This window comes from Salmo salar, chromosome 10, assembly GCF_965601325.2.
Source record: "Salmo salar chromosome 10, fSalSal1, whole genome shotgun sequence".
In the NCBI taxonomy this organism is placed as follows: domain Eukaryota; kingdom Metazoa; phylum Chordata; class Actinopteri; order Salmoniformes; family Salmonidae; genus Salmo; species Salmo salar.
This window is the reverse complement of record NC_138300.1, coordinates 86,577,793-86,584,653: the sequence shown is the minus strand read 5'-3', so window position 1 is coordinate 86,584,653 and position 6,861 is coordinate 86,577,793. Positions and strand designations below refer to the sequence as shown.

Genomic DNA, 6,861 nt, shown 5'->3' with positions numbered 1-6,861 from the left:
AATATATATAATAATAATTCAGTTAATAAAGCAGAATACAAGCATGGTCTCTTTTTTGCTTTCTTGAGTAAGCTCTAAAATTCAAGCCCCTTGGGTGCTGCCTTCGAGTTATATTAGAAGTGCCCATCCAAGAAGGCTCAAGATCATTGGTTACAGATAAAAGGATGCCAAATCACGTTATATCTACAGTAGCTTTGATTGGACTGATAATGTCAACATCATACTCTCAAAATATTAGCTGGCAGTCATCATCATGAATCAAGTCGACAATCTACTTGCAAATCCATTTTAATCCTTGTCATATGAAGAGAAATAATGAAGAGAAATGATAGATAAAACGTATCGGTGCTCATTGGTCATTGGACATAAACATTACACAACAAGTTGGAAATCGCAAATTCAACAATGAGTGGTTTGGAAGGAATCAGTGGCTAACTGTAAGCATTTCAAAGCAATAACTAGCCTGCTATTGAGTGGAGTAGCTGTGTGGTCCCAAGTCTGGGATAAAGGGTCTCTTTTCCAAGCTTAAAATGATAAACATTCAACGTTGGCCATGCTGTCAATGAAGCATGATTTGTGCCGTGCTCAAAACAACTGTTAACTCGGAACTGGGAAATCTGACTTCAGTGAGTTCAAGACAACTGGGCACTCAGGGAAAAAACTATCTCCGACTGGGAAAATATGTTTTGAACGGTCATCCAAGTCAGAATTGTAAATCGGGAAATTGGGTCTCTTTCTGTAGCTACAACCTGAAGATCACTGACGTCATCATGATTCGACCTTGTTTTTTTCCGAGTTCCCAGTTGTCTTGAAAACACCATAAATCCAGAGAATGGCAGACTGATGACAAAATTTGCCCACAAAGGACCGCCGCACCACCTTCCTGTTCAAGTGAGCACAGCACAACAAGGTGAGTCCAAAAATATATTGTATTCTGCTGCATAAATTATGTAATATGCCAGGGAGATATGTATACTGTAGCTAAGAAAGTAATACTAAGTGTATGTTGTGTAGTAAGCTGTTAGTAGCCCATGTGCCTCACCCACATTTGTTTAAGCAAGTCAGCCATATCAGCTATGTTTTTTTTAAAGGCAGTAAATGAGACCGAATTAACTTTTGCTGCCAGACAAGGCTCCGCTGATAGCCAGGGGTAGCAGTGGTAAGGTGTTGGGACTGCTGTTGGGACTGTGCTGCTGGGACTGTGCTGTTGGGACAGCGATATGTAGGCCCTACCGTTTGTCACTGTTATAGTGCAATTAATGTATTGTTCAGTGTTGTGTAGTGGCATGCATCCCACATTTATTTTTTTTGTTTGCCCCAGCAAGATTTACATGCTAAAATCGCCACTGATCTATTCAATCTTGCAACTAGCGGCAGTAAACGGTCATGGCTAGAAGGGATCCATCCAGCTTTTGTCAAATTAACGTCAGATTTGACTTTGCGTAGCAGGTTAGGAGAATTTACGCAGCAGGTTATGAGAATTAGGTTAAGGTTAGGAAAGGGGTCAACTTTTGACATTCATTTGACAGCAGTAAACTGGAGCACCAAACATGCCATAATTATAATTAAATGAATAAATAAATGCACACAAATATATAAATACATGATTGGTGTCACACTTTTTCTCCATCCCTAGCAAACACAGCTGATTAATCAAATTGCATTCTAAACTGAAGATCATGAGGAGTTGGTTATTGGATTCAGGTGTGTTAGCTGGGGCTGGGGGAAAAACTGACACACCAATCAGGCCCCCCAAGGACTGTAATTACCCACCCCTGTTGGGAATGTATATTTGCCCAGAAAAGCATGGTAAGCTAACGTTACTGAGTGAGTATCATGCTAGCTAGTTTGACCACAACTGATAAAGTTGAGGTGGCTAGCTAGCTGTGTTTTACAGGCAGACTCAGTTTTACACTTAGCCTGCCAGTTAATGAATTTAACTGCGATGATCATAAATCATTGCTAGCTAAGGTACCTAAATATCTGTCAGATGTAAAGCAAGCAGTATCGTGGCATGTCAGAAGCAATGCATGTTGACTAGCTTACGTTAGCTAGATCATTGATTAAGCAATAGAGTGGATACTTAATTAATAGGGTTGTCATTTAGTTAGCCAATGTCATTCTTGACATCATCCATCTTTGAAGCGGTTTGGCTGCAAAATTAGGCCTCAACAATCCAGGCATCTAAGATAGCAGCTAGCTACCTACAGTCAAACATGTTGTCATAATGGAATAATTCCCCTTTGTGAAGCTAGCCACAATACAGATTAGCCAGAATAGTGGAATTTGCTGCTCACCTTAGCAATTGTTAGTGAGATGAGATGTGATGCCATAATATAAATAATATACTGCTCAAAAAAATAAAGAGAACACTTAAACAACATAATGTAACTCCAAGTCAATCACACTTCTATGAAATCAAACTGTCCAGTTAGGAAGCAACACTGATTGACAATAAATTTCACATGCTGTTGTGCAAATGGAATAGACAACAGGTGGAAATTATAGGCAATTAGCAAGACACCCCCAATAAAGGAGTGGTTCTGCAGGTGGTAACCACAGACCACTTCTCAGTTCCTATGCTTCCTGGCTGATGTTTTGGTCACTTTTGAATGCTGGCGGTGCTTTCACTCTAGTGGTAGCATGAGACGGAATCTACAACCCACACAAGTGGCTCAGGTAGTGCAGCTCATCCAGGATGGGACATCAATGCAAGCTGTGGCAAGAAGGTTTGCTGTGTCTGTCAGCGTAGTGTCCAGAGCATGGAGGCGCTACCAGGAGAAAGGCCAGTACATCAGGAGACGTGGAGGAGGCCGTAGGAGGGCAACAACCCAGCAGCAGGACCGCTACCTCCGCCTTTGTGCAAGGAGGAGCAGGAGGAGCACTGCCAGAGCCCTGCAAAATGACCTCCAGCAGGCCACAAATGTGCATGTGTCTGCTCAAACGGTCAGAAACAGACTCCATGAGGGTGGTATGAGGGCCCGACGTCCACAGGTGGGGGTTGTGCTTACAGCCCAACACCGTGCAGGACGTTTGGCATTTGCCAGAGAACACCAAGATTGGCAAATTCGCCACTGGCGCCCTGTGCTCTTCACAGATGAAAGCAGGTTCACACTGTGCACATGTGACAGACGTGACAGTCTGGAGACGCCGTGGAGAACGTTCTGCTGCCTGCAACATCCTCCAGCATGACCGGTTTGGCGGTGGGTCAGTCATGGTGTGGGGTGGCATTTCTTTGGGGAGGCCGCACAGCCCTCCATGTGCTCGCCAGAGGTAGCCTGACTGCCATTAGGTACCGAGATGAGATCCTCAGACCCCTTGTGAGACCATATGCTGGTGCGGTTGGCCCTGAGTTCATCCTAATGCAAGACAATGCTAGACCTCATGTGGCTGGAGTGTGTCAGCAGTTCCTGCAAGAGGAAGGCATTGATGCTATGGACTGGCCCGCCCGTTCCCCAGACCTGAATCCAATTGAGCACATCTGGGACATCATGTCTCGCTCCATCCACCAACGCCACATTGCACCACAGACTGTCCAGGAGTTGGCGGATGCTTTAGTCCAGGTCTGGGAGGAGATCCCTCAGGAGACCATCCGCCACCTCATCAGGAGCATGCCCAGGCGTTGTAGGGAGGTCATACAGGCACGTGGAGGCCACACACACTACTGAGCCTCATTTTGAGTTGTTTTAAGGACATTACATCAAAGTTGGATCAGCCTGTAGTGTGGTTTTCCACTTTAATTTTGAGTGTGACTCCAAATCCAGACCTCCATGGGTTGATAAATTGGATTTCCGTTGATTATTTTTGTGTGATTTTGTTGTCAGCACATTGAACTATGTAAAGAAAAGTATTTAATAAGATTATTTCATTCATTCAGATCTAGGATGTATTATTTTAGTGTTCCCTTTATTTTTTTGAGCAGTGTATATTAGCTCTGTATAAATTCACATGTATGCCATGTAATTTGTCATAGCCATTATCACAAAATGACATGTATACTTTTAATCAGATCTATTGCATTTACAGACATGAATGTGAATTAGGCAAACTGATACATTAATTCAAAATACAGATACCAGATTGAGGCTTTTGAGCAGCAGGATCATTGAGCACTCTGTATCAGTAAGTCATGAAATTGTTTTCCTTTACATTGCATGATACTAGGGAGGAGGCTGTGGGCCAGTGGGAGGTCAGGGCTCTCTCTTTCTAGTATTCTCTACCTCCCCGTCTCTCCAGGTGCTACTAAAACAGACTGGTCCAAGAACATCTGGAGCTTTCTGACTACCTGCGATCTCTCCAGAGCACAGAGAAGTAAGCTACACTCATTATAGTATACTTGATGCACTATAAACCTACTTCACTATGGCAGTCTGCCTGTGTGACAACATAGCATATTATCCAGGGCCACTTGTTGGATTGGATTTACTATACTCATGTCAAAACTCATGCTCTCTCCTCCCTGTAAAAGTCTCCCAGACATTTATCAAAACTAACATATACATTCCCCTATCCCCAGGTGAGTCTGCTAGGCTATGGAACTCAGAGCAGCACCTGCCACCCTGTTGTCAGCTACAGTATCTGTAAACAGTTCCCTGTGGAAGGATGCAACTATTAAGGCTTTCAAAAGGCCACATTTTGGGATGACCAAATGCAATAAAGTGTTGTATAAACTAATTTTGTTAGATGACATAACTTTTTCATAGCATGTAGGGCTTCACACTAACTTATGTTGTAACTTAAACACAGACTTGGAGCTTATGATTCAAAAGGTCTAAATTAAATGCAAGTATGTCCAGGGTGACTACATTTTTATTCATGTCCATCAGATACATTACACAGGTGTCAACTAAAATATATATCCCAGACAAGATTGAAGAATGAGACAAGAAGACAAAGTGAATATATGTCAGTGACTGCGTCTGTAGCAGTTTGTATGAATTTGAGTGGTTACTTACAATACATGTTGACAGAATGGCTGCGAGACAGAGTGAGCGAACTGTTGCTGTACTCCCAGCACAGAAGGTTGGTGGCACCTTGAAGAGGAATTTTACCCTGGGGGAATCTGGGCTTGTTTTCATCATGTCTGAGGCATTTCTAGGACAGTGAGATAACTACCCAGGAGAAAGGCAGGTCAGGGCTTCGCGTGCGGAATGATAAACCCTATGACGGCTTCCAGTGTATTGATGGGGGTAATCAAAATGTATGTAGTCCTGCTTTGTGGCATTTCGAAGGGTCTATGTTATACTGATCATACTATACGTTTTTGTGGGTATAAATATGGTTGTCCTTAGAGCCATTGGACGTCTTTCAGCAATGTTCCTATCGACGGAGTCATTGCTACATATACAAGCAGACATTTTTTCCAGTCTCTGAAAGACTACAACTTGTGTTGGGCGGTGCTTCATACTCTGGCCCCTGTCCCTCCCCCAAAGCGGGCTTTCTTGAAAAGGAGACGGACACTAACAACAATCCTTTGGGCAAAACTGAAATAATTGTCCAGACGCAATGGCTTCCAATGATTACTCTCATCAACACGACATTCAACCATATGTTTCAACCGGGATGTAGCGAAGAGGATTTAAAACAAAGAGTTGGATTTAGCTAACATAACGTTAGAAGCTGAGCTACAGCCGATGCCAGCACCAAGAGGGCACGTGACACTACAGTACCTAGCAGGGGAGGCTGATGAGGGGAGGACGGCTCATGGTAATGGCTGGAACGGCGCAAATTTAATGGCATCAACTACATGGAACTCATGTGTTTGATCCCATTCCGTTCCAGCCATTACCATGAGCCCTTCCTCCACAATTAAGGTACCACCAACCTCCTGTGGTGGCTCGCTAAGAAAATTATTTTTCCTGCAAGCCATCTGGTTAATTTAGTTTATCTACTGAAACCCATATTATGTATTGCTGGCTAACATAATACTGTGTTACAGTAGGGGGAAATCAAATAATTGTTCTGTTTGCTAACTTAGCTACCTAGGTGCTATAGCTAGCAAACAACTACCGGTAGCCATATCTATGACTAAAAATAGAAGAGGTTTTACAATCGGAGCTCTTTTGTTTCTCGATTTTAAAACCTTTTCGCTTTTTAGTCGTAGATATGGCTAGCTACTAAACAGCAAGCTACAATGTTAGAACCAGCCAACTAAAGCTAGGTTTACCAGCAAACGTTAGCACGACTGGAGTTGGTTAGCCTGGCCCCTCTAACTTGTTATGCACCACGCCTCACATTTGTAACTTGTTCGCAAATGTGTAACATCAGCCACTGTAAACAATTATACTAGCTAGCTATGTAAAATAATTTGAGGGTTGACAATGTTTATGATTATGGCTGTGCATTTCAATCTCACAAAATGATAGGTGTGATGCAAGATAAGCATGCCTGATAGACATGGCTGTAGGTAGATACGGTCTGCCTTCCTACCTAGGCTCATTTGTACAGTCTTGGTCACTGTGCAAAGGTTGATGGTTATGCCATATCTTTCTATTAGGCTAGATATTGTTGTCAATGTAATCTCTGTGCCTGTGCACATGTATGCATGTTCAACTCGTCAATCCTAATGTTGATGTTATGCTGGCATGGTTCAACTGTTGTTCAAACTGTATAAATATTTTAGTTAATCTTACAGAAAAATACTGTGTGGTGCCTGGGCTTCTTCCTGGAGTGGATTCTAGATACAGAAACAGGATTCCTTTGCCTGCGTGTGTCATTGTAGCAGAACTGTATCCCTTGACATTATGCTGGATTTCAAGCAGAGTACTCGTGAGCTGAATGGCAGGTTGATCATGACAACACTCCTTCCACAGCTTTACAAGTATTTCCTGAACTTACTGTATGTTTCTTTGGAATGGCAAT

At 42.8% G+C, this 6,861-nt stretch overlaps 1 long non-coding RNA gene across 1 annotated transcript; it reads left to right on the top strand.

Moving 5' to 3' along the window:
* Positions 1–258: 258 nt before the first annotated feature.
* Positions 259–6,639, top strand: LOC145858618 (uncharacterized). The gene is made up of 3 exons (XR_014379079.1): positions 259–910; positions 4,237–4,311; positions 4,517–6,639. It is a non-coding gene; the product is annotated as an uncharacterized LOC145858618 (long non-coding RNA).
* Positions 6,640–6,861: the final 222 nt, after the last annotated feature.